Here is a 27,598-nt window from a genome sequence, read left to right on the forward strand (position 1 = left end):
TCGCACATTATGCAGATGTGGATTTTAGCTAATGATTTTTGTCTTGAGCATTTGACATATGACTCTTGCTTCCTACTGACTTGCTGTCAGTGTCTTGATCTACTGTGACAGTAGGTTGCTCTCCCTCTCCTTCAAGTTTAGAATTTTCTAGGTGGCAACAGTAATGTAGCACATAACAGACAATGGTAATCGTGGAATTTTATTGTAAGGTTCCCCCTAATCTGCTTCAAGATGTCTGCAGCATTTCCGATAATGGCCCAGGTGGCTGCATGAGCCTTGCTCTATCTCAGCTCAGTTGTTGTTTATAGCTATCTCAATTTCATGAGCTAGGAACTCTGGTGTAAGTAAACCTCCGTCATGCACTTTCTTTCACCTTCCTCCTCCTCCTCTGGATAACATAAGAGATGAATGCCTAAAATAATTTCCATATTCCATTTTTTATTTGAAGCAATTAAAAATGTAGTTGACCAAAAAACGAGTTTAAAAAAGACGTTAAAAATCCCAAATATTCGGCAATTCAACTTCCAGGAACCCACTGTGAAATTTCTCTTACAGGTGAGGTTAAGAGCCTAGCTGGTTCCCCATATACACGGTCACTTGTACGTTTGCTGAACTGACCCGACCTTTACTGGCCTCTTCAAATGGCCTGGGTACAGATATGTTATATGCTATAACTGAAATGGGTATTTTTTGTCTCCTAATAGCAACTGTTGTTTGCCTCCTTCTTCAAACAGACCAGATGCAGATTGTCTATATTGATTTTTATATATAGGTCAAGGGAAGAGAAAATGTAACCATCCAGTGAATTAAAGCTGCAAAAGCGAATTTAAAAGAAGATCACAGTGACATCTGCTGCCACTTTGGAGACACTGCATGCTGCTGACATATTTCTTTCTTCAGTGTTTCCAACTTTCATCAGGCATTTATTCACTTCCAAGTTGTCAAAAACGCTTGACTATGATGATCAATGTTGCATTATAACCGGGGATTGATGTCAATAATCTGACAGCAGTTCAAATTCTGGGAAGCAGAGGAGATTGCCAAGAGAGTGTAGTGGCAGGGTGGGTGGCTGAGGGTGTTTACTTTGGTGATTGAAGCACATACTGGAAGCAGATAAGTTTCTGCTAATCAAGGTGCTATTATGTCAATGGGACGCAGATTGGATTTTAACTTGGGTCCAAGAAGTGAAGCCAATGCAACTTTCCCACCAGGCTGAAGCAAGTGTCAGGTACCATGAACTCTTTTCCGCCTTTCCCCAGAAGGAAAAAGCCGTTCAGACCAGTTCTCTTATTTCCCAGTTTTACTGGTGTTCCATTTTAAGTTATACAAGACCAGTTTGGACCAGTATTCTTATTTCCCAGTTTTACTGGTGTTCCATTTTAAGTTCTACAAGACCAGTTCGGACGAGTATTCTTATTTCCCAGTTTTACTGGTGTTCCATTTTAAGTTATACAAGACCAGTTCGGACCAGTAATCTTATTTCCCAGTTTTTACTGTTATCTTCTTCTGGGTCCCCACCACCCTCCACAAGAACCTCCGACAACTGTCCTATTTACCAGCAGGTTTTCCTTAGCTGCTGGCCGACAATCTCCAGCCGCCTGACCTTCTTCTCTCACCCACTGGTCAACTCTTCAAATCTCCTGGGCTTGAAATCTGGGTCAATGAATGAGTTTTATATTTGCCACAACTGAAACTCGCTTCAAGTTCAACAAATTGGCCCTCTTCTCTTACATTTCTTTAAATTTGTATTGGCTGAAACCAGTGATTCCTTCTTAAATATGGGTCCAGTAGACTATGCTATCATTAAAAATCTGCCTGGTTTATAAGCAAATATGCACAGAGCTGACCTTTGCTGCTGATACAAAGTATCCCTAAAACAGTACCTGCAGCAAACATGATCTGTCCTGTACACTTGGGTATAGCAGTAATAAATAAGAAAATTAATGCAATTATAATAGTAACAATGTAGCTATTTTAAGACAAAAGGTACCATAATATCTTTTGTCAACAGGGATATGTCTCTTTATTTTTGAAAATATGATTTTCCACCTTTCAGCTGACTGGAAATTTTGCAATTTGAACTGAGACAGAACAAACTGCATAAAATGCAACGCCACGTTCCAAGGTGAAGATGAAAAACAAACAAATCGCCCTCAGGGGATTGTGAAGAGAGAGACATTTCCTACAATCCATACACCCATTGAAACTCATAGCTGTCTAAGGAAGAGACATCAAAAATGCAAAGTACTGGATATCGAAACAACGGCTGCCGCAGACAGGCACATCCATAATCTCTTAGAAAATGAGGTGAAGGATTTCGAGGCAAGGCTGCCCAGCCACTAGAGAGAGATTGTAGGTGACACAGGCGGTGTTAAGAAAGTCTTCAGCACAGGAAACAGGCTTAAGGCTGCTCTCTCTTTTGGAATAAGTGTGGTGCCCAGTTCAAAAAGCCAACTCTACCAGAAACCTACCAGCAAACCGAGATCTCGTGATAATTGCAACACCTTCTACATCTGACCTCATCCAAGAAAATAGCTAACCCAAATTGGCCACAGCGCTTAAAATCTACAGCTCAAGGACAATCAAAGGAAATATATTATTTTACCTATTTTACTGGACTCTAACGGTCTTTATTTCTGTGTCTGTGTGTGTGTATATATGTGTGTGTGTGTGTGTTTGTGTGTGTGTTTGTGTGTGTGTGTATACGTGTTTGTGTGTGTATGTGTGTATGTGTGTGTATGTGTTTGTGTGTGTATGTATGTTTGTGTGTTTGTGTGTGTCTGTGTGTGTGTATGTGTGTGTGTGTGTTTGCGTGTGTCTGTGTGTGTGTATGTGTGTGTTTGTGTGTGTGTGTGTGTGTGTGTGTGTGTGTGTGTGTGTGTGTGTGTGTGTGTGTGTGTGTGTGTGTGTTTGTGTGGGCCCAAATGAATGAACGAGGGCTGAATCCTTGATGTTGCATTTTTATTATTTTTCTTGGGTTTAGTGGTTAATTAATTCGCTCTTTCTTTGACTCAAGAAAATCTTTGATTGGCTCCTTATTGCACACGGCTTCAGTAGTTAAATAAATTTTGATTTTCAGAAGGTTTATCCATGTGAAAAAGAAAATTAAACCTTTGTTTGACCAACCGAGGAGATTCACCCCTTCTCACCAGGCCGTAATACCTTTTACAAGTATGTGTGTGATTTTGTTTAGTGGACAAACCAAAACACGTTTACAAACTTTTAAGTCCACTAAGTCTCCCCTCCCTTTTTTTTAAAAGTTGTTGCAGTGTCGTTTTTGAGCTGCAAGATTGTAGGTTCAAGCCTCACTCCAGGATTTGGGCCCATATCAACATTAACGCTTCAACACTGTTAAAACATCGCTGCCTGCCTGCTACAATGTGAAAGAGACAATGACGTATTCAAAGGAGAGCAGCACAGTTTCCTGGCTGAGATTTTTTCTTCCACCAAGCAAAGACAGATTTATTGGTTACTCATTTAATTTGGTGTTTGTGGTATTTTACTGTACACAGTTTGGCTGCTGCATCAGATCACGTTTCAAAAGTAATTCATGGAAGTGAAGGATTTTGGCATATCCTGAAGACATTGCGGGCTGCATTCTAATTGCCAGTTCTTATTTCTGTGTGTGCACTGAAAAATTTCTAACATTTTGGGGAGAATTTTCCCCATGTCAGGTGGGCCATGTAGGAGTGGGCGCGGGCGGGTGCAGACCTGATCATCGCTAGCGATCGGGTCCGCACTGCCATTTTAGGTGGGCAAGCCAATTAAGGCCCGCCCAGCGTATCTCTCGACTCCTGAGGGTAGCGGGAGTGGGCGGGCGGCAGCGCGCGTGCACAGACTGTCTGGTCCAATGGCCTTTGCAAGGCTGATCACAATGGCCAGGAGAAGAGCACAGCAGAGGGCTGTGCATCAGGTAAGTGTGGAGGGTAGGCCATATGGGCAGGCCAGGCTGGAGGGTAGGCCATATGGGCAGGCCAGGCTGGAGGGTAGGCCAGCGGGGCAGGCCAGGCTGGAGGGTAGGCCAGTGGGGCAGGCCAGGCCAGAGGGTAGGCCATATGGGCAGGCCAGGCTGGAGGGTAGGCCATATGGGCAGGCCAGGCCGGAGGGTAGGCCATATGGGCAGGCCAGGCCGGAGGGTAGGCCAGCAGGGCAGGCCAGGCCGGAGGGTAGGCCAGCGGGGCAGTGTGCCCCTTGTTTCTCCGACGAGTGCCTAGCTGACCTCCTGGAGGAAGTGGAAGCTTCCCCACCTGACCAAATGTGCATGGGAGGAGGTGGCCGAGAGTGTGAGCTCCCACGATGTGGTGCGGTGCACATGGGTCCAGTGTCGCAAAAGATTCAACGATCTCCTGCGCTCGGGAAGGATAAGTTGGCTCAGGTCACTTAATGCAGCCATCAGCCTTCCCCCCCAGCAGCTCTGAGTAAGTAATGGCATTGACTACTTCACAGCATGTATCCCTCACTGGGTGTGCCACCAGATATTGCCCATGCCTAGTTCATCCTGACAGGGTTGAGCTAGGATCAGTTCTGCACCTGCAGCATGTGTGACACTGACACCCAGAGTATAGAATGGGGTTGAAAGTCAAGGATTTGCACCTAGGCAGAGTGCTGGAACTGGGAAGCTTGTCAAAGTCAGGGTGCTAACATGCAGGGAGGGGAACTTCCAGTTGGCGGGGCACCAATGCATCTGCTGGGCTTTCTGCTCCATGTGCTTGTGCCTCCCTGCTTAGCAAAGTAACACCTGGTGGTGCCACATGTGAAGGAGGCAGCATTTGGCCAATTGGTGGGGGGAATGTGGGGTCAGCCTTGGCTTGTCTGGGTGACTGTGTGGCAGCTGAAGAGTAAGAAAGAGCTGGAGCCCTGCAATGTCCCACTCTGGCTGGGGTGGCAGGGATGTGATGGGAATTCAGGTATAGGCTGGACTAATCAAGGCTCCCTTCTCAGGAGAAGACTGCACACAATTCCACCGAGCAGATGTGGACTGATGGAGGCCAGGCCCAGTTGGTGATCTTGACACCTTTTGAGCAGCAGGCCATGGATCTGGAGAGGCGCCATGCCCCCAGGTGCACCGATGGCAGTGAGGCTGGGGTGCCACGGGGAGGTATGTTTGGTGAGCACTCAGGTAACCATGTGTGTCCCAAAAGCCATGGCACTGCTGAATGCTCAGTGATTGATCTGGCAACATGGGTTGAACATTGATTATAGAAGGATGAGCGCATAATGATCTGGGGGAGCGGCATGCAAATTGACATTGTCTCCACTTTAATCAAACATCCTTGTTCTTCCTTTCAGCATCACCGGAGCAGGGCCGGGAGGAGGAGGCAGAAGGGCTCACCACTCACCCCTGAGGGCCCAGAGGAAATCCACTCACCAGCGTCACACCATGTCAGCCAGGCAGGCACCAGCACAGATACTAGCACCTCGGAGGAAATTAGATCTTTGGCTAGTACCCCAGGGCACGGCAGAGAGGGCACTTCACACTCGCTTGAGGTGTGGGCAGAGACAGAGATTGCCCAGGGTGCCGACAGAGGACTGCTGGAGACCAGATACATGCTCAGTCGGTGGCTGATGATGTGTCTCTGGAGTCATTCGTGAGGCAGTGAACGCTGGAAGTGCAGCAGGGTCTGCGGGACGATCTGGCGGAGATATATGAGGCTATGCATGGCATGGTGCCTGTGCTGGAAGAGTCCATGCGGAGCATCACCGAAGCAATGAACCTCATGTTTCCTCCATGGAGAGAGTGGCGACTCTCGTGGAGAGGCTCCTCCAGGAGACCAATCAGAGCCTCCTGGGGTTGCGCTCGGACCTGTAAGCTCTCACAGCGGCATTGGCCTCAGCTGGTCAGTGCCAGTGTGGGAGATGGTTTGGGCACCAAGTATCCCAGCTGGGTGCCCACCCATCTACGGTGAGCAGGGAGGTCTGAAGCAACCTCATGTTGGCGCAGCATCTGCCTATCCTCTCTGTGGACTCCTCTCAGGGCACTCAAGATGAGGGCAGCAGTTCCTCTGCCTCTCTCCCAGTGACCATAGCATCCGATGAGGCTGCGGTGACTGGGGAGAAGCCAGCTGTGGAACTGGCCAATCCTTCCCAGGTGGGGCCATCAAAGGTTCCACAGGCCAGGGGACGTCTGTCAAGATCATCGAGACCAACGGGACGCACAGTGAGCAGGCTGTCTCAGATGCCAGTGCCAGCGAGGGGACAGCACCTAGACGTAGCACCCGTAAGCATAAATTTAAGACACCTTAGGCACACCACGGGTTTCTTACTGGTGCTTTTATGTTGGCCCATAGTAGTTTATTGAAGACTTGGTGTGATGTCCAACACTATTTTTTTTTGGTTTATGAAGTTATGCTTGTTCTGTCAATAAATTTAGATATGTTGCCATGCCTCAGGGTGATTCCTTACTTCTGCAAATGGACAGGAAGCCACGATGTTATGGGTGAGTTGTTTGACGTTGAGCTTTATCGACAAGGGCCTTAGTTAATGTTAGTATCCAGCCAGATTTAGCACTCAGGTATCGAGTATGGAGCCTGCAGCCCTGGTGTGTGTTGGAGGTCCATCTGTGCTGAACTAGCAGGAGGTTCTTTGAATTAAAGCCTCCTGACTGTCCCTGTTACCCTGGAGTATGCCCGGGTCAGTGTCTATCCCCTCAGCGTTCTCCTGTATGTGCTCATCCTCGGACTCACTGCTGGACTCATCGGGCAGAAATTTGCCCTTGATGGGCGGGCAGCCAATCGCCGCCGCCGAAACAGGTCCGGCCACCATTTTGAGTGGGTGAGCCAATTAAGGCCTGCCCAGTGGGCTGCCCGACGGGAAGCGCTATGTGCTCCCTGTGTGGGCGGGGGGTGGGGGAGCGGTGGGGGGGTGGGATTCCCCAACTGTCGGAGTGTGCTCTTTCACACACGCGCACGAATGAGCACACTGCTCCCTGAGACTAAGTGTTGTCTCAGGGAGAGCACTGAAAGTTTTATAAACTGAAAAAATAGAAAAATAAACAAATTATTAACACGTCCCCCTCATGTGACAATGTCACACAAGATGAGACATGTTAATAAATATCACATAAAGTTTATTAAAGTTTTTTAAAACAGACATGAAACCTCATCCCGCCGGTGGATGAGGATTCATGTTTTTTCAGAAGCCCGCTGGGGCTCCTGGCCTGCCCGCCAGCCTTAAGGTTGGATGGGCAGGTCCTTTAATTGGCTTAATGATCCTGTCAATGGCCTCAATTGGCCATTGACAGGTCGGTGGGCGGACAGATGATTTCGTTGTGCCCCCGCCTTCCTGAATGTTTAAATGGGGCGGGATAATGTTGGGGTTTCCCCTGATGTCATCCTGTGTCATTTTCATGTCGGCGAGTGGGCCCCACCCCCAGCTCGCCGACAGAAAAATTCTGGCCATCGTGTGCATCTAGAGGAACTGTGTCTACATCTTTCTCATCTACAGCGTCTCCCTTTTCCAACGCCAGATTGAGGAGAGCGCAGCATGCTACCACTATCAGAGACACATGATCCGTGGGGTAATGGAGTGCACCCCCCAAGCAGTCCAGGCATCAAAAGCGCATTTTGAGAAGGCCAACAGCTCTCTCCACCACAGCCCTTGTGGAGGCGTGACTCCTATTGCTGCTCAGCTTCTGGGATGGCGGAGAAGCGTGTTGAGCTACCTTCTGAGGGGATAACCCTTGTCTCCCAGCAGCCAACCATCAAGCCGGGCTGGAGCACTGAAGAACGCCAGCACCTGGGAGTATCTAAGAATGTCAGCGTCGTGGGAGCTGCCTGGGTACCTTGCACAGACTTGTAGAATCTGCATCCTGTGATCACACACTATCTGCACGTTCATGGAGTGGAAGCCCTTCCTGTTGATGAAGGCACCGGACTCACCTGCTGGCGCCTTGATAGCCACATGTGTGCAGTCTATTGCACCCTGGACATGGGGGAAGCCAGCAATGGCTGCGAAGCCTCTGGCTCACTCTGCCTGACTTGCCTGGTCCCAGCGGAAGTGGATGAAGGTCAATGCCCATCTGAATAGAGCATCTGTAACCTGCTTGACACAAGTGTGGACAGCTGATTGGGAGACACCGCAAAGATCACCCACCAAGCCCTGGAAAGAGCCGGAGGCATAGAAGTTGAGGGCAGCTGTGACCTTTAGTGCCACTGGCATGGGTGTCCACCCACACAGTTTGCAGAGATCTCAGGGCCTATCATCTGACAAATGGAGGTGACTGTCTCCCCGAGAGACAGAGCCTCCTTTGGCATTGCACCTCAGAAATATTGAGGTAGCTGCTTCGCCGCCTGTATACCCTGACTGCAGGATAGTGGCGTCAGCTTGGACTTTTTGTTGGCCCTGAGCACTTTGCACCTGCGCCTCTCCTCCTGGAGGCTGAATGTGGACTTCTGGCCTCCCCCACTTTTTGGCCCTCCCCAGAGGAGGTGCCTCTAGTGGAGAGCACAACTCCCATGCCAAGCTGAGGGAAGGCTTCCTGAAAGCTGCAGACCCCAGAAATAATTTCCACTGTGGAGTCCTGACCAAGGCTTTTACTCCTGTCCTAGCAGCTGGTATGAGCTTTGAAGTCTTCCTGCTCACACAGGCAAGTATCAGTAACTTTCACAATTAAATACCTGAAAGATCACATTCGCGAACCCACTCACCCCTCTTATCCCGCCCATGGATGAGGTTTATACAAATGGCTCCTACCCACCTGCCTGTTGCGCCCGTGCAACGTCCTAAAGATCGCACGAGCCCAAAAAAATTGCAGTCATTTCCTGCCTCAAGGGCCTTAACTGGGTGGTTAATTATTGGTGGGCGCGCATCAGAGAGCATCGCCCACCCATCTAAATATCGCGATGGCGCGCGGTGATGTCATGCTCGCCCAACATTACCACACGTTATTTGCTGTGTTGGTGTGTGGGGCCTGCCCCCTCACACCAAAGGGAAAATTCTGGCCTTTGTTTTCTGGTTCTAGTTACAAGAAAATTGAAGGTAATATATGTATATATATATAATTTTTTTTTGATTTCTGATGAAATTCATTTACTCTATTTTCTTTCTATCTTTCGTTTTCTTATATTACATCTTTTGGAATATAAATAATATTATTACTGACAGCTAGTGATAATTTCAGCCTGCAATGGAAGCATTTATAAAATATATGCTGTAAGTTTAGCCTCTAACATTATTAGATACTATTGACAGAGAATGCATTTCCAGCACTGTGTAGAATAGAGTTTCTACACGATTCAATATAAAGTAAACCATGTTGTAACATAATTATAAGTGTTCATAAATATAAAATATTACTATATGGATTAATTTATTCATTTATGTTTTCAGATTTTCATATAAACTGTACGTTTGTCAATATAAAAGCTATCTAATGCTACTTTTTGTGTCACAATGGTCTTTAAGTCATGGGTATCAATGTGAAATGAAGCAGTTTATGTATTCAGGTGCTAGGTAGCTCCATATAAATGATTTTGCCACTAGCTAATTCAAATTTATTATCAGTGTCATAAGATGGTCCCTTATTTGCAATGAAATAGGAATATTGAAAAGTATATCTCCTATTTGGTCATTCATAGAAATATCCTTAACTTCTAATGTATCTTGCAAATTCCTTTGCCAATTTGAAAACAAGGTGTGCCACACATTTAGCCTATAAATATCTGTCATCATAAGTTCAGGAACCCAGATATAAAACTAACAAATAAAATGTGGATGTTTATGCTGCAGCCCTGCCATAATATAAATATTCCAGTATGACTTGTGGTGGACTTTAAGAGGGTTCTTGAAGATGTTGATTCTCACGACCTGGGCCACTTCAAAAAATTCCCCAAATGCTGTGGTACAATTTCGAATAGCTTCTATTTGAGCCTATTATGTGGCCTGTCATAAGGTAGAAATGATGCAGAATTCTAATACAATTGCTAAAGTACAACCAATATATAAAGGATGTAGTTTACATTTCATTCTGTAACTTAGTAAAGGTATTGTCACTCACAATTAAACAGTAGAGGAGGAGGCCCCGCAAATCCACATATATCTTCATCCTCAGTGATGGGGGAGCCCAGCACATTGCAAAAGACAAAACAAACATTATCAAACATTTTCAGCCAGAAGACCCAAGTGGTTGATCCATCTCGGCCTCCTCCTTAGTTCCCAGTATCATAGATGCCAGTCTTCAGCCAATTCAATTCACTTCACTTGATATCAAGAAAAGGCTGAAGGCAATGGATACTGCAAAGTTTATGGGCCTTGACGACATTCTGGCAATAGTACTGAAGGCGCGATCTAGAACTAGCTGCGCCCTTAGCCAAGATGTTCCAGTACAGCTACAACACTGGCATCCACCCAACAAAAATCAGGACAAACCTAATCCTTCCAATTATGGTCCAATCAGTCTATTCTCAATCTGTAACACGTGATCAAATGTGGTATTGGCAGTGCTATCAAGCACCACTTACTCAGCAATAACCATCTCACAAAGGCTCAGTTTAAGTTCTGCCAGGGCCGCTCAGCTCCTGACCTCATTACGCTCTTGGTTCAAACATGAACAAAAGAGCTGAACTTGAGGTGAGGTGAGAGTGAAAACCTTTGACATCAAGGCAACGTTTGACTGAGTGTGGCATCAAGGAGGCCTAGCAAAACTGAAGTCTAATGGGAATCAGGTGAAAAACTCTCCATTATTCGAAGTCATACCAAGCACAAAGAAAGATGGTTGTGGTTGTTGGAGGTCGATCATCTCGGTTCCAGGACCTCACTGCAGGCGTACCTCAGGTTTATATCCTAGGCCCAACAATCTTCAGCTGTATTATCAATGACTTTCCCTCCATCATTAGGTCAGAAGCGGGGAGGTTTGCTGATGATTGCACAATGTTCAGCACCATTCTCAACTCCTCAGATATTGAAGTGGTGCATATGCAGCAAGACCTGGACAATATCCAAGCTTGAGCTGATAAATAGCAAGTAACTTTGATGTCACACATGTGCCAGGCAATGACCACCTCCACCAAAAGAGAATCTAACCATCTCCCCTTGACACTCAATGGCATTACCATCGCTGAATCTCCACTATCAACATCCTGGGGGTTACCATTGACCAGAAACTGAACTGGACCAGCCATATAAATTATATTTATGTGACTAAAGGAGCAGGTCAGAGGCTGGGAATTTTGTGGCGAGTAACTCACCTCATGACTCCCCAAAGCCTGTCCATCATCTGCAAGTCAGGAGAGTGATGGAATATTCTCCACTTGCCTGGGTGAGTGGAGCTGCTACAACATTCATGAAACTCAACATAATCCAGGACAAAGAACCTGCTTGATTCGCAGCCCATTCACCAGCTTACACAATCACTAACTCCACCACCGACGTAGAGTGACAGCAGTGTGTGCAATATAAAAGATTAGCTGCAGCAACACACCAAGGCTTCTTCTACAGGACCTTCCAAACCTGTGACCTCTGCCACCTAGAAGGACAAGGGCTGCAGATAAAAGGGAACACTCCCAGCAAGTTCCCCTCCAAGCCACACACCATCCTGACTTGCAACTACATTGCTGCTCCTTCACTGTCACTGGATCAAAATCCTGGAATTCCCTCCCTACCAGCACTGTGGACTGCAGCGTTCAAGAAGGTGGTTCACCACCACTTTCTCAAGGGCAACTAGGGATGGGCAACAAATAAGCACCCACATTCCATGAAAGAATAAAAAAAAGTCTATCACTTTGCCCTCAAACAGTGATCAAGACAATGCATTTATTTAGATGCAAAAACCAGTACTTGCCATAGAAGTTATACATTATATTAAATTTTGTCTGATGAGTTGATTTTGTGTCCAATGACTAAAATGTCAGTTTTGACTGATGCTGCCATCAGTTTTTGGACAGAATATGCACCACAGTGCTTTTGCTTAATCATATTGATCAACCTTGAAAAGGTCAAGGGTCTGGTGTCAATAGGGGGGAACAAAAGCTAGCAAAGTGCACATAAAAATAAAAAGGAAAGAAATTAAAAGGCAAATTGTCAATGAACAACATAATTGTGTTTTAGGTACAAATATAACAATGCTTATTTCTTCTTTTCATCTTTTTTTCATCAATATTCTTCCCTTTCCTCCACATCCTCACCTAAAGATGTTGAATCCTTCCTGGCATTTTTTATATAGGTGAGGTATTATCCTAGTTGGGGCAGGATTTCCCAGTCAGTGTGCGGGGGCAGGACCCGCATGCCGAAGCATAAAATGACACGGGATGATGTTGGGCAGGACTCCCAACATCACCCCGCGTCATTTCAATTTTCAGTGGGCAGGGGCGCAGCCGAATCAGCTGTAAGCCCACCGACCTGTCAATGGCTTATTGAGGCCATTTAAAAAGTAATTGCACTAGTTAAAGGACCTGCCTGTCCAACCTTAAGGTTGGCGAGCAGGCCGGGAGCTCTGGCGGGCTTCAGAAAAAGCATGAAACCTCATCCACAAGTGGGAAGAGGTTTCATGTAGGTTTTTAAAAATTAATAAAAGTTTAGTTAAAAGTGATGGACATGTCCCAACTTGTGTGACAGTGTCACATGAGGGGACATGTCAGGAAAATTTTATTTTTCTATTTTTAACATTTTTGAATTTGGCGCCGATCTCCCTGAGGCAGCACTTAGCCTCAGGGAGATGAGTTCACTCTTTCACACACATGTGCGAAAGAGCACACTCTCGGCTTAGGGAATCCCCCCACTCCTGCACAGGGAGCACAGAGCTCTTCCTGGTGGACTTCACGCTGGGCAGGCCTTAATTGACCTGCCCACCTAAAATGGTGGCACGCCCCCAATTGGGGCGCCGATTAGAGGTATGCCTGCACGTGCCCACTCCTGAACTTACCCCCCAAAATTCTGCCCCTGGTTATTTCTGATGCATGAATCTAGGCAGTGAATATCAACAAATTATGTGACCACAGTGACAAAGCAGCCAAGTACCTTCTAGTTCTCGAGAGCGTAAAACTTTCCAGGTCTGTATGACTCATTCATTGCCTTAACCATTTGAATTGTTCCCAGTTCTTTTTGGCATTATTTTCGTATTAATCTGAGTGAGTTAGTTTCTTTTTATAATGATTGTCGCATATTGTAAGTGGTTTATTAATTTATTGTGTTTCAGAATGAGATGTCCTTCAAACATGACTTGATTGTGTAAATGTAGAATATGCATCGGAAATACTAGCAATTACTGTATTCCGAGAAAGAAAGTGATGGGGTTATCATAACAACTTTTAAAATACTATCTAGGTAATTGAGACAAAAAATCATGGAAGCAAAAATGTTTACAAATAAACTTTTTCCCTGAAAACCAAAGCCTGTTCTTGACTCATGAAATCGTCCAGTGTATGTAGAAATTGAAATTGAAACCTTGGGAACTGGGAGTGAATAATCTTTTGGCACTTACAGGTATTCATGAGCATCTTAAAAGGCTTGTCGAAGGTGGGAGGCAATTGAAAACTGCCACAGGCAAAAATAGTTGCTGGACTTAAAATGTTTTCTTTACCATTCCTGTTCAACACCACCAAACCTTCTTCTCACATTTAGTCTGTATATGTATGTGAGTGTGTGTGTGTGTGTGTGTGTGTGTGTGTGGGAGTGTATGTTTGTGTGTGAGTGTGTTTGTGAGTGTGTGTGTGTGTGTATGTGTATGTGTGTGTGCACCTTCTGGTGGGGGTTTCTCGTGAGATATTTGATTATATTGCTGCCTTCCAGTGACTACCAACTATTAACACTGAGAATATATTGTTGCTCCATTTATATTTTGATATAATAAGGAAGTCAGAGAATTTGGTGGAACCACAATATGATCTTCCATTCCAGGTACCTAATTCAAACCCCATCCCTTCACTACATGGGTAATAGTACATCTCCAGGCAAGTTAATTTTCGAAATAATAATAAAATTATAATAAAATAAGAGTTTCTGAGGGATCAGTTGGTAATTGTGTTGTCCAGTGTAGTGTTGAACTGTACAGATTAGGGAGATTCTAGATTCATTCTCCACTTAGTGCTCTGCTGGGCAATCCATTGGTAGGCACTTCACTTTAATCTCAGTACCCCTGGCCTGAGAAGAGGAAACAAAGCAGCCAGTTTTATGCTCCTGGTTACTATCCAGTGACCCTAGTTGGAAATTAGATGGCAGATATGGAAAGGATTGTCTTGGATGTAATGCCAGCCACTCACAAATGAAAATGAGCACGTTATCTATTTGCAAAAGATCAGCTAACGCATGTCGATCAACACCCAGCATGAAACAGGGTACAGATATGCAGCAGGAGGCAAATTTCAATTTAGAGAAAGAAAATCAAACTCAGGAGGAAATCCTTCATATTGGAAGTCCCTTCATATTCTTGCCTCGCCTTCATGTTCTTGCCCCTAGGCTCCTCGCCTAGTAATCTCCTTTAGCCTATATCCCAAGCTCTGCTCTTTGGTCCATCAGCTCTCCATATTCTCCTTCCCTCATTGCTCCATCTATTGGTAGACCCTGAAGACACCTCAGCTGTATGTTCTAGGACTCCCAAAATCTCTTTGCTTCTTCAAGCCCTTTGCCATATTCAATACACCCTCAAAACCCATTCTTCTTTGTAAGTCATTGAAATAATAAGGTGAGCTGCCTGTAACTGTTGTGCCTCAACGCAAAAGTGTGGCTAATTAAAGAAGCAAATTTCTGTCTGAGTGTTTTGCCTGCTCTGGCTGTCAGGCAAGTTCGGGGGATCGTCCAACCATAGCCTAACACCAACTTTAGGCATCTGTGACTGATGGCTGATAACAGAGCTGAGTCAGATGTTTTACAAGCATTTTTGAGAGCACAGGACATGACTCCCCAAAATTGGGTCTCATTGCACCCATTTTATGCTGATATATCAGGCTCAGCGAGGTCCAATTTCTACATCCTTCTTCCTGATCTGTATCCGATCCTCTGGATCTTGCATACAGCAGTTACTCTGTCAGCAATCTGCTCCTAAACTTGTCCATTTTTTAAAGCAAGGTGCCGATATGTCAAGCAGAGGACAGCTGGAATAAGGAACTCCAGGACTTGGCCTTCAAAGTGTTCCCTTTTGACTCATCTCTACAGTAAAGCATTGAAAAAATCTGATCTACTCTCCTTTCCACAAATGCAAGGTTTAGATACCTGCTTAAATCTATTAGCCTGATGAGAACTCCATAAACCTGATAAAATGTTAAGCCTTCTTCATTGAGGTATAATTGGGTTTTTAATAGCAATCTGAATAATAACTACTGTTGAACAACTGATTTGGTCCGAAAAAAGTAATTTAATATTTGTGGAATGTCCTTAAATATCTCCATTACAATTAATTCCTTGACTTTTAATTTTTTTTTTAAAGTTTGTTCATGATATATCAGCTTCTAACTTAATCCCATGGTCATGTCCAAATCTTTACTGCACTCTCTGTAAAATTTTTAAAAAGTGATTTGATAATTAGTGCTTTTGATTTCCTGATTGGCTGCCTGTGAAAATCCCTTCATGTGATTGGCTGCTTGGACAGCTTTATGATGACATTGCTGCCTTTTGGGTCGGGAACCCCCATTAAACAATTTTTCTGGCCCCATCGTGGTGGGACCCGCCACAGGAGATTTGGCAGCACAATCAAAAGTCCATTGACTTTGGGCGGGACCGGAGGAAGCCAGCGCTGGGCAAGGCTGGAAAATCTGGCCTTATGCTACAATCAATTGTACACCAAGTGAGTTAAAGGGCAGAATCATTCCAGATTTCCACTAAGTGCGGGAGCAGGCGGGAAAAATGACATTTTACAATGGCGCTTCTCATGCCATATCATCCCAATCCTGCCACATTAAGTATACATTCCTGGGAAACATGCCATTTCCATGGCGGGCGGGCTCTCATTCGGTTGCCACGCCGTCACATCACCGCTTCATCATGCCGGTCACCATATTTATAGTGCAGCTGCATGCACACCTCTCAGTCCTTCCAGCCCAGGACTGCCTCATGGAAGACATGCCCCCAAAAGGCAAAAAAACTGCAGTTCAATGACTCGTCCCTTCAGTGCCTTTTGGACGCAGTGGAGACCCGCTGTGATGTCCTCTACACCTGTTCTGGCTACAGGGTGGACAGCAACATCATTACTCTGGCTTGGGAGGCAATGGCAGCGGTGATCAGTGCCAATGCCCCGCAGAAGAGGACAGCCACCCAATGCGGCAAGAGATTGAATGATCTCATCTGTTCCACCAGGGTAAGTCACTCTTCTCATCACTCTCAACTCGCACACTCACAGACCTATCACATACCAACAGGGCCCTCACTCACTGCCAGTCCAAGGGACATCACCATTCACTCTCTCACACACACCTCCATTGTCCTCATCCCGTCCATGGGACCACTCACCACCCACACATGCCAGGCATACTTATCACTGGCAAACAAAAAATAAAAATACCTGGAAAAACTCAGCAGGTCTGACAGCATCTGTGGAGAGGAACACAGTTAACGTTTCGAATCCGTATGACTCTTCAACAGATATAAGGGAAAATAGAAGAGAGGTGAACACTCTTCTATTTTTCCTTAGTTCTGTTGAAGAGTCATACGGACTCGAAACGTTAACTGTGTTCCTCTCCGCAGATGCTGTCAGACCTGCTGAGTTTTTCCAGGTATTTTTATTTTTGTTTTGGATTTCCAGCATCCGCAGTTTTTTGCTTTTATATTTATCACTGGCCTGGCAGGCATCCTGCTTATTCTCCACCTCTATTCATGCAGGACAAGCTAGCACACAACAAGAGGGAAAAGTCATAGACTGGTGGAGGAATACCTGAAATCAAGGTCCTCACGGATTTTGAATACAGAGCCATCCAGCTGGCTGGCAATGACCTGGACCAGTCCTGTGCTGATGGTGTGGTCATTGATGCTTGGCCAAGATAGGGTCAAGCAGTGCAACAGCCGCAGACAACCATGCTGCGACTGATGCGTCCTGTTTCACAGGCCACTGCCATGCATTAATTATCTCCCCTTGCTTTCACAGCCCCCTGGGAAACAGCCGACGGAGTCCACACCGAGGGCCTCCAATCAAGCCCTGAAGAAACTTCTGAAGAAGAATCTGAAGGCGCCTTCCTTGATGCCCCATCACAGTGCTCACCCACACCCTCCACCAGCGCAGAGATACATACCTCGGTGGGACCTGGCTTTAGAGAAGCCTCAGGATCACAATCTGGTGAGCACACTGCACTGTCTAATCCACAAAAAGAGGTGGCAGGGACTTCCCAGGTGTCTGGCACTTGGAGGGCTGCTGGAGGCCAGAAATATGCTGAGTCCGAGTCCAATAAGGAGCCTCTGGACTCGGTCATGTATCAGTGCTTGAGCTGCAAAGGCAAGCTCGGGAACATCAGGAAGGGATGTCTATTGTATACACTGCTCCCAATGTGGTCTCCTCTGCATTGGGGAGATTGAACGCAGACTGGGTGACTGCTTTGCGGAACATTTTGCTCAGTCCGCAAGCATGACCCAGACCTTCCTGTTGTTGCCATTTCAACACACCGTCCTGCTCTCGTGCCCACATGTCTGTCCTTGGCCTGTTGCACTGCTCCAGTGAAACCCAACGCAAACTCGAGGAACAGCACCGCATTTTCCAATGAGGCACTTTCCAGCCTTCCATTGAGTTCAACAACTTCAGACCATGAACTCTCTCCTCCATCTTGACCTCTTTAATAATGCAATTTTTATTTATTTATTTTTATTTTCATTTTTTTAAAATTTATTTGTTCATTTTTTAAATCATTTTTCCCTTCCCCCTCAGGGCCATCTGTCACATATTTTTATGTTTTGCTTTCTCAGAGTGCTGACCCTTGATCTGCTTTTAACACATTCTGTTATCTTACCTCTATGCCACTATCAGCACCTTCTTTATTCTTCACCACTACCATTACCACTCCCTTTGTCTTGAGTCCATGATATCTTTGCCACCTCTGCTTAGCAGTCACCTACCCCTGACCTTCCATCTCGTTCCTCCTGCTCCACCCCCTCTTAAACAGCATAAAACCCATCATATTTCTACTTCTCTTTAGTTCTGAAGAACAGTCATAAGGATTTGAAATGTTAGCTCTGTTTCTCTCTCCACAGATTCTGCCAGGCCTGCTGAGCTTTTCCAGTATTTTCTGCTTTTATTTCAGATTTCCAGCATCCGCAGCATTTTGCTTTTATCTTAAGGAAGGGATGTCTGCTGCAATCCTTAGATTGCAAGGCATGATGGAGGAGTTAGTCTGCCTACAGGCTGAGGTGATGACGCTGGTATGCTAACGCATCGAGGTCAACACTGGTAGGATGGCAGCGCCATGGCGATCTTAGTCCATGACTTTGCTCCTGCACTGCTCACGGGCTCAATTCCATTGCTGACACCATTGTTGGCCTCCAACAGTGTGTACACAAGAGGGGTGTGGGGCAGCTCCATTTCACTCCAACTTCCCCTTCTCCTCAAGGAGACAGCCACGGGGCCTTGGGCACCCATAAGCAGGAGAATCAGCAGGTGCATGCCCAGAGCCATCCAGGTGACTCCAGGATTGTCCAGCCCACCTGAAACCCCAGCAGCTCCAGATCCACAGACCGAGGAGTGTGCCACTGCCCCACAGCAGGATCCCAAAAGCAGGCCGGGGCCCTCCAGGGCTCGGCCCTCCAGAACACACGCGCCAAGGTTATCACAGACAACGCATTGCAGTCAACAGGATGCCTCCACCTCCGCTATGGATGTCCAGGGAGCACCAAGATGTAGCGGCAAGGTTAGGAATGCTAAGAAGATGTAATTGCACAGCCTGAGCATGGGTGTTAATCATTTGTACATAATGTTCACTATTGTAAATAAACTCTCAACAATGTCTCCCAGCCTATGGCTCCTTGTTCTGAAGAGCAGTGTTCGTGTCACTCTGATGTAAAACATTTCTCCACAAGGTAAAGACAGGTGTGTCAATTCAGGGCCTCTTCCCTGTGCTTTGTGCAGCCTTCAGACCAAAGTGATGGTCCGACCTCACACTGCCTGGACACATTACTGCTGCCTGCACCTCGATGGTGTTTGTCATTGCTGCCAGAATGTAGAGGGCAGGTGTTACAGAGTTCCGTCATTCTCTCTGTGTGCTCTCAGCACCTTTAAGGTGGGGCGGGCCCCCATCTCTTCAGCATCCATGACCAGTGATGCTGTGCACCTGAAGGAGTCAGGTGCTAGAGTTGGACAAAGGATCAGGTGTTTTAAAGTTTCATGACTGTGTCTCCATGATATGACCCTGATCACAGAGCGCAAGTGAGCTGTTCTCGGCCAGACAGGAGTCAGGTATTCTCAGAGGCTATGTGAAGATCTATGGGGTGCCCTCACTGCATGTCATCATCATCATCCTCCTGTATTCGAATGACTATTAGGCCTCCACTGTGTCTCCTTGACAGGAGCATTATCACAGAGGGTATGTGCACTGCCATAAGCCAACCTGGATTCAAATGCACATAGATGCAATGTGAGGATCTTATGGTGTCTCCTCACTGCATCTCGTCATGATCCTCCACAAATCTAGCAGCTGTGAGTGCCTCCTGAGCACTCCTGCATTGTCTGGCCAGTGCAAGGCGCTCATTACTGTCATTGTCACCTTCGAAGAGCTCCTTACCCTCCTCGCCATCGACATCCTCCTCATTGGAGAAAACGTGCAGCTCCTCCATCTCCTCCTCAGCCAGGTCCTCTACCCGTTGCAGCGTCAGGTTGTAAAGGGCGCAGCAGGTGACGATGATGACACCTTCTGTGGACTATATTGTAGGGCCCCACCAGACCAGTCCAGGCACCGGTGCCTCATTTTCAGCATCCCGACGCTATGCTGCCAGGATTAAAGTCCATCATTGTATTTTTGCCGAGGCTATGGGTGGTATAGCTCTGACTTTGCTGAACAATCCTAACACTGGTTTGTGGTCTGAAATGATAGCAAAATGGTGGCTGTGTACGTACCAGTGAAATTTCTTGACACCAAGGATGATTGACAGACCTTTTTCAATCTGTGAGTAACCCTTTACCACTTTGGTGAGCGTTCTTGATACATAACCAATAGACTGTTCCATGCCATCATCCATCCGATGGAAGAGCACTGCTCCTATTCCGTAGGGGGATGCATCGCAAGTCAACACTAATTCTTTCCTTTGGTCATAATGTACTAATAGGTTGGACAAGTACAACAATTGTTTGACCTCATTGAAAGCTTCTTTCTGGGGCCCCTCCCAAGACCAATGTTGGTTCTCTTTGAGTAAATTATGTATGGGTGCCAATTCTGTAGACAAATTGGGTAAGAACCACCCATAATAATTGATCATTCCTTGGAATGATTTGAGCTCTGAGGCATTCTTCGGCACATTCTCCTCAGCCGGGTGGAAGCTCTGTGAATCTACTCAGTGACCCAAATAGATTACCTCCCTAGCTTGTAATGTGCACTTTTCTTTTTTAAAATGCACTCCAGCTTGCAAGAAAAGTTTTAAGACTTCTTCTAAGTTTGCCACGTGCTCTTTTTCAGTGAATCACCAAAGCATCATCTAATTAGACTATAACCTGGGGCAGTCCATGCAGCAAACTTTCCATTGTTCTCTGGAAGATGGTGCAAGCTGAGGAGACACCAAAAGGCAATCGAGTGTATTTGTGGTATTAATTGTAACAAATTCCCAGGAGGCATTATCTAACTCTAATTGTTGATAAGTATGACTCATATCAAGCCTCATGTAGGTGGTTCCACCTGTCAGCTTGGCATACAGGTCTTCAATTTTTGGTATGGGGTGTCTGCCTAGCTTAGCTACTTTATTAACTGTCAATTTGTAGTCTCCACAAATTTGGACGCTTTGATCGGGTTTAAAGACAGGGACTACGGGCGCTACCCACTCTGTGAACTGTACAGATTGTACAACGCCCAGTTTTTCTAATCTGTCCAGTTCAGTGTCAACCTTTTCACAATGCATAAGGTACTGGTCCCGCCTACCTGAATTGGCTGGTTGCCTCTGGATCTACACAAATTTTTGTCTGCAGCCCCTGGATCTACCCAAGTTCGTCCTTGAAGACTGTGGCATACTTTTGTAGTAGATGTGGTAGCCCACGTGCTCTCAATTGGAAAATTTCAGCCCATTCCAACTTAATCTCCTTTAGCCAGTTTTGCCCAGGAAGCTTGGCCCCTCGCCTAGCACCACCATCACGGGAAGCTTTACCGATTGGCTTCCATAATGGACAGTTACTCCACTTATGCCTTTGACTTGGATGTCTTCACACGTGTATGTTTTTAATTGGGCAGTTGTTTCTTCTAGATTTATTTGATGTTTGCCATTACTCAGATATGTGAAGGTATGTTTGCCAATGGAAACTCCCGTGTCCACTTCCATTCTAACAGGTCTACCTTTCACTTTCACTGTTACATATATTGGTTCTGTTTTTCCAACCTTCAAATTAAAAAGCAAGTGAACATCTGAATTTGTTGCTTCAGGCTCTTCTGCATTATAGATCTCACTGGGTTTTTTCTTCTATTTAAAAGTCTGCTTGACTCTTTCCTTGCACTGTCTCATTATGTGTCTGTTTTTATGAAAATATAAACATTCTGTCTTTTTAAACTGCCAATTGTGAAAAGATTGCTTGTTTCCACCTCTATTGGAATTATTCTTTGTTTTCGCTGCTAATTTTTTTTTCTCATTTTCCTGCCAGCAGGGGCTGTTTCCCACCTCTCAGCAGAGTCTTGCATTTTCACACCGTTTTTGGCTGACGTGGAGGACGGCGCCATTTTGTGCTCCCTGTATGGCTTTTGATTCTCTTATTGTGTTTTCCATTGCAGTGCTATCTCTAGCGCCTTCTTAAAATCCAATTTTTTTTCAGATAACAATCGCTTCTGAATCGTGTCCTCGTTCTCGCCGCACACTAAACAATCTATAAGCATATAATTTAAGGATATACCAAACTCACAATGTTCCTGTAATTGCTTTAAACTTGCCAAATAACATGCAACTGTTGCCCCCAGGACTCTAATTCTTGAATTAAACTTGAACCTTTGCATCATTGCTAAAGGCTTTGGTTGATAATGGCCTTCACTAGGTCCACTAATTCATCAAAATCTTTCAAGTCTGGGGCACTGGGTGCCATCAGACTTCAAATCAAGCCATAAGTTTTATTCCCACATGTACTTAAGAGGATTCTCTTCCTCCATTTGCTTGGAAAACGAATGAGAGACGCTCAATATGGTGAGACCAATCATCTATTGCTGGATCGAAAGGAACAATCCTTCCAAATTGAGGCATTTTGTGAGGGAATTACTTTGACGATTTGAACAGAACTTCTACTTAATAATTACTGTGCGAGGTACGATGCCGATTTTGTTTCTCTTGATTTCTCCAGTTTAACTTGTTTAATCTCATTGCCAGTTTGTTGGATCCTGTTCATACGCTTGTTGTAAGTGGTGGCCAATTTGCTACTATTGATAGAGTTGATCTGCAGACACTTCATAGGTGGAAAATCTTAGTTTATTTACAAAGGTACTCAACAGGAACTAAACATGTGCTTACACTTCAAACTCTATCTCTACACTACTAACTATAAACTACTTAGTACAGACAACTAACTACAGAGGTATCTGGCGCTACTCAGCTATTGGATACTAAGATCAAACAATCTTCCTTAATAACTTCCTTCTTAAAGGTATATTACACATCAGATAAATCCATGGTTACCACACGGGGTGAGGGCAGGTTTGTGCAAGTGAGAAATGTGTGGCGCTCCAGCTCTGTTGTATTGGCCCGGGCACAAGCAAATCTACCCACATATCAAGAAATGCCGTTCAGGGAAAAAATGTTGGAGCACATTTTTCAGCATAAAATTAAGAAAAAATATTTCACTGGTTACTTCAGGCCAGGAAATTTAAACGCTTTTGAAATAATCAACTTAAATTTTCCATTATTTAAAATTTATCGTGGAAAGTCGCCAGTTAAATCGTACTGCAATAATACTGACTACCATACAATTAATTCGTCAGGCATTTCATGCACAAAAGCAAAATACTGCAGATGCTGGAAATTTGGATCAAAAACAGAAAACGCCAGGAATGCTCAGCATGTCAGGCAGCATTTACAGAGAGAAAAGCAGAGTTAATGTTTCAGGTTGCTGACTGTTTTTCACAAATCTGTGCTGAGAATCACCATTTCAGGTCAGTTTTGATGAAAGGCCAGTGACTTGAAATGTTAACTCTGTTTCTCTAACTACAAAAGCCACCTGACCTGCTGAGTATTTCTAGTATTTTCTGTTTTTTTAAATTTCATGTATCCTGCTGATGTGCAGCGCTGTACTTACTGCCTGTTCTTTCAGCTTTTATGTCGTATTTAATGATGTGTTAGGGTCAGTATTTTCGAACCTGTGATTTTTGCACAGTCAGCCATGATACCAGAGTAAATGGGTTTTGAAATTAGGAACTCAAATTATGGGCAAACACCATGAAATATTGACATTTCTAATTCAAAATGAAAATACAGCTTGTTTTATGTACTTTGAATCCAGTATATCTACTGGATTTGCAAATTCCAACCATTGGGAAGACCTGGCCTAGGAATGCACAGTGAGAGTTTGGTGCACAACAATCACCTTCTATCTGCATCTGAATGGTAACTCACCAAGTCATGTTTAAGAAGGTGGAGCAGAGCCTATTAGCGCTGACCACTCCTTTGGCCTCATTGAGTAAATGGAGTGAAATTAAAAGGAAGAAAGGACTTAATTATTCATTCAAAACAGATCTTTAGAGAAAATACAATTACTGCAAAGACCAGGCAGACCTCAAAAACAATCCTAGTTAGGATGTAACCCATCATTTGCCCTTTGTTACAAAAAAGGAGATTTGTTTAATCTATCAGAATTTACAGAAAAAATTATGAGGTCAAAGATGCATCTGAAGCTGCATATCAAATATTATAAATGAATCGCTGAAATAAAGTGAGTAACTGGAATGTGCTAACATTTGCTATACTCACATTTCCAGTATTCTTTGCTGTCAATTTTAATTTTAATTTGAAATGCTCCAGCAACTTAAATTTTAGTTTTATGCTATGCAAGCTTAACATTTCAAAGGCAAAATTAAAAATTAACTCATTCATATACTTTGCATGCAATTAAGCAGTGATAAAATATTTATTGATTTCTTTTGGCATCATGAATATATGAGGAATGGAGATTATTAATGTATTTTTTCACTGTCTGAATTCGCATGCTGTGTGCACAGTCAAATTGTTTTGTGCAAAGGGAAGTCGTAGTTTGAACAGGAAGGTGATGAGATGCCAGAAAACAATTGTGCCAGCGTCAAGGTAATTGATGTTGAAAATGAGCATTTCGGCAATATATTTGGTGTTAGAGGTAGAAAATGAAGAAGAAAAATGGCTAGATCTGAAATGAGATGTTTCACAACAGTTGGTAATTGGTGATAATAAGCATTGTATTGTTAAGGACAGGCAATTAAATATAACTGAAATATAGGAAATAGTTCTGCTCAGGTGATCACTCCTGGTTTGCCGAATATATTTATGACCAGTAAGTATCTTTGTTTCTGATCAATACAATTTCCCAGCTTCTGCCTGTGTTAACAAGGGTGGAATTGTTCGGTCCAGTTGGCGGCGGGTGTCATGGTGGACGGGGTGGGAGAATACGGAGTGAGGGGCATAAATCAGTTTCATGCCGGCATGAAATCACAGCGGGACCATCCGATGGTGTCTGCCATGGCGGAACGTGAATCCCACTGGAGGCTGGCGTGAACACAATTTGCATCCAGCTAGTGAGACGCAAAGTAAGGTCTGACAGGAATCATCCCCCAATGCCCGATTTACCATTACATCGACGGGTAAACACGCGTGCCCAGAACACACCTGGACAAGCGTGACTTGCAGAAGTTGGGACTTATCTCACCCACCTGGGCAGGGTTTGGGTTGGTTGGTGACAGTGGGAGGTGGAAGGTGATGCCAGGGGGTCCACAGTGATGGGGGAAAGGACATGGATGACTGGGGGAGGGGAAAGGGTGGGGGAGCTAATCAAGGACTTTACCATGACCATGTTTGTCAAATTGAAAGTGAGTGGAGACTCGTGTTGGATGGGCACAGGTGCTGCATGGGAGTGTGATCAGTGGGTGGGTGGAGGAGGAGGTAAGGGTGGAGGTGGAAGTAGGGGGGGTCAGCTCAGGTCTACTCAGATGGACAACTGAAAGAGAACCCCAGCAGGCAGCATTGAAAATGCTCGGGACATTGAGATGAGTGTGATGGATGAAGGCTCCATGTGCGTGGCAAAGGCTCCAAACAGCCCTGCCACACAAACACTTCTCCCTCCAGAATCACTCGTGCCCCGGCTGCAGCCAGCTGAACTGCTATGGTGGGGGGATGCAGGGGAAGACTTGCGAAGCCTGTCAATGAAGCTGAAAGACAACATTACACATTATTCAGTGAAATGAATAGAATTTCAAATTATAAAGTGATTGCAATCACTTACAATCAGAATTTCTTAGCTTTTCTATGTCTACCACTTCTTCTAGGTGCTGCCCTGACATCCACAGCAGGGGTGGAGACAGCCTGTATAAAGGTTGGCCCTGTTGCCTCTGCCAACTTCGGTGTGTGGGGGGTCTTAAGGGCCCCAGCTTGATTTGGCTGTCCTCCTGTGGGTCAACTGCTTCCTCAAGTGACAGGGGACAAGGTTGAGGGGGTCACAGACAAAAAGGACTCAGAGGGAGAGGACATCCTGATTCCTGAGTGGATGACCCAGGGGTATCCAGCTGTTGTTCCTCCTCCCATCGGGTGCCCAAGGACCCCGGCCTGATTCCTTGAGGGTAAGAGGCATGTGAAGGGATGTTGAGGTGCCCCTTTCCCTCTCATGTTGCCACTGCAGGAACTCACCCATGGCTCCCGCGATGGAGTGAAGGTCAGCACACATCTCTGTGTTCTGCTGGACAAGAGTCTCCATAGCATCCACCATACTTGTCATGGAGACCTCCATACACACACCGCTTGATCAGAGAGCAGGTGGACGCACTCCTCCGACTCACATGCCACTCTGTTGAGGGCTTCCAACAGCTCTGCATAATGTTCCCACTCCTTCTGCTGACTCTCCATGATGAGCTGGAAGGCCAAATCCAGAGGCTCATCATCTGATTCGGATCTCGCAGGTGCCTCTTCCCCCGCAGTCCTCTGAGTGCCAGGGCGCTCGGCTAAACCTGTCTCCTCCTGATACGTACAAATGTCCATGAGGTGACTACTAGATTGTGAGACCAAGCCTGCTCCAGATTTAGGCCCCACCGAGATGCGTGTCTCTGCACTGGTGCAGGGTGTGGGTAAGTGCTGTGATGGGTCTTCCAGGCTGCTTATTTCCAGCTCTTCAGTAGAGGAGGTGTCCTCTTGGATGGAGGTGAGGACCTGTCTGGAGCTGAGGGACTGGCTGGTTGAGGGTGTCAGTCGCTTGGCAGAGCTCTCTGTGAACCAAAGTAGAGGTAATTAGCTCATGGCAGCAGAGTCAAAAGCAAGAGATAGAGCACTCACAATTGTGTTGAGAGAGGGATGATGTGGTGCAGGATCCTCACTAGGGTGTTCGTCGCTGATCTCACCGTCACCGCAGGCATGGTCCATGTCCTCACTAGTCAGTGATGGCGCGCTCTTCAAAGTGAGTGAGGGGCCTAATGTGGGACACTCCACCCCCCGGTCGGGACCTCTCCCTGCTGATGTGAGCCAGCTTATCCTGAATGAAAACAGTTGGAGAGAGTGTGAGCAGGACACGAGGCACTGCATGGAATATTTGTGTGGTGAGCAGAGCCATGGATGGGATGAGGACACGAGCTCCAGAGGATATGAGTCTGATGGAGATGTGAGGGTGTGTGTGAGAGTTAGTGGTGTTGTCTCTTGAGGTGTGAGATCCCTGTGGATGTGTGATGGGTTTGTGAGTGTGTGAGTTGAGAGTGATGAGGTGGTTGACTTACCCTGGAGGAACGGATGAGAGGATTCATCCTATTCCTGTACAGGATAGTTGACCTCCTCTGAGCTCTGGTGGTGCTGACTACCACTGCTACCCCCTTCCAGGCCGGACTGCTGACTCTGGTGGGCCTCCTGTGTTCAGAGCCGGGGTAGAGGACATCACAGCAGCCTTCCATTGTGTCCAGCAGGCACCACAGGGAGGCATCACTAAATTTGGAGGCTGCTGTCTTCCTGGTTTTCGGGGCCACCTGACACCTGGAGCAGTCCTGGTCTGTAGACTTGGAGTAGGCTGTGCTTTGGTATGCTTTAAATATGGCGCCCAGAGCGAGGGAGCACTCAGGTAACGGTGTGGCAGGCAAATCTGAGCCCGCCTGCCAGTGATCCAGCATGTTTCCCATGAATCATCATTAATAAGGTGCTGGGAAGGGGATGATACAATGCGAAAGCCTACCATTGCGGCGGGCAGGTAAAACTTTTTATCACACCCACTACCGCACTTAGTGCAAATCTAGGACGATTCCGCCCTTAGTTTAAATGATATTCTTGACCAGATTTTTATTGTAAACATTAATTGTATTAATTTTTTTCCCCTTTTGAAATACCTCAAATATACGCTGCACAAAATATTATAAAATGTGCTTAAAAGTTTTGT

This window comes from Carcharodon carcharias, chromosome 17 (genome assembly GCF_017639515.1).
Source record: "Carcharodon carcharias isolate sCarCar2 chromosome 17, sCarCar2.pri, whole genome shotgun sequence".
In the NCBI taxonomy this organism is placed as follows: Eukaryota; Metazoa; Chordata; class Chondrichthyes; order Lamniformes; family Lamnidae; genus Carcharodon; species Carcharodon carcharias.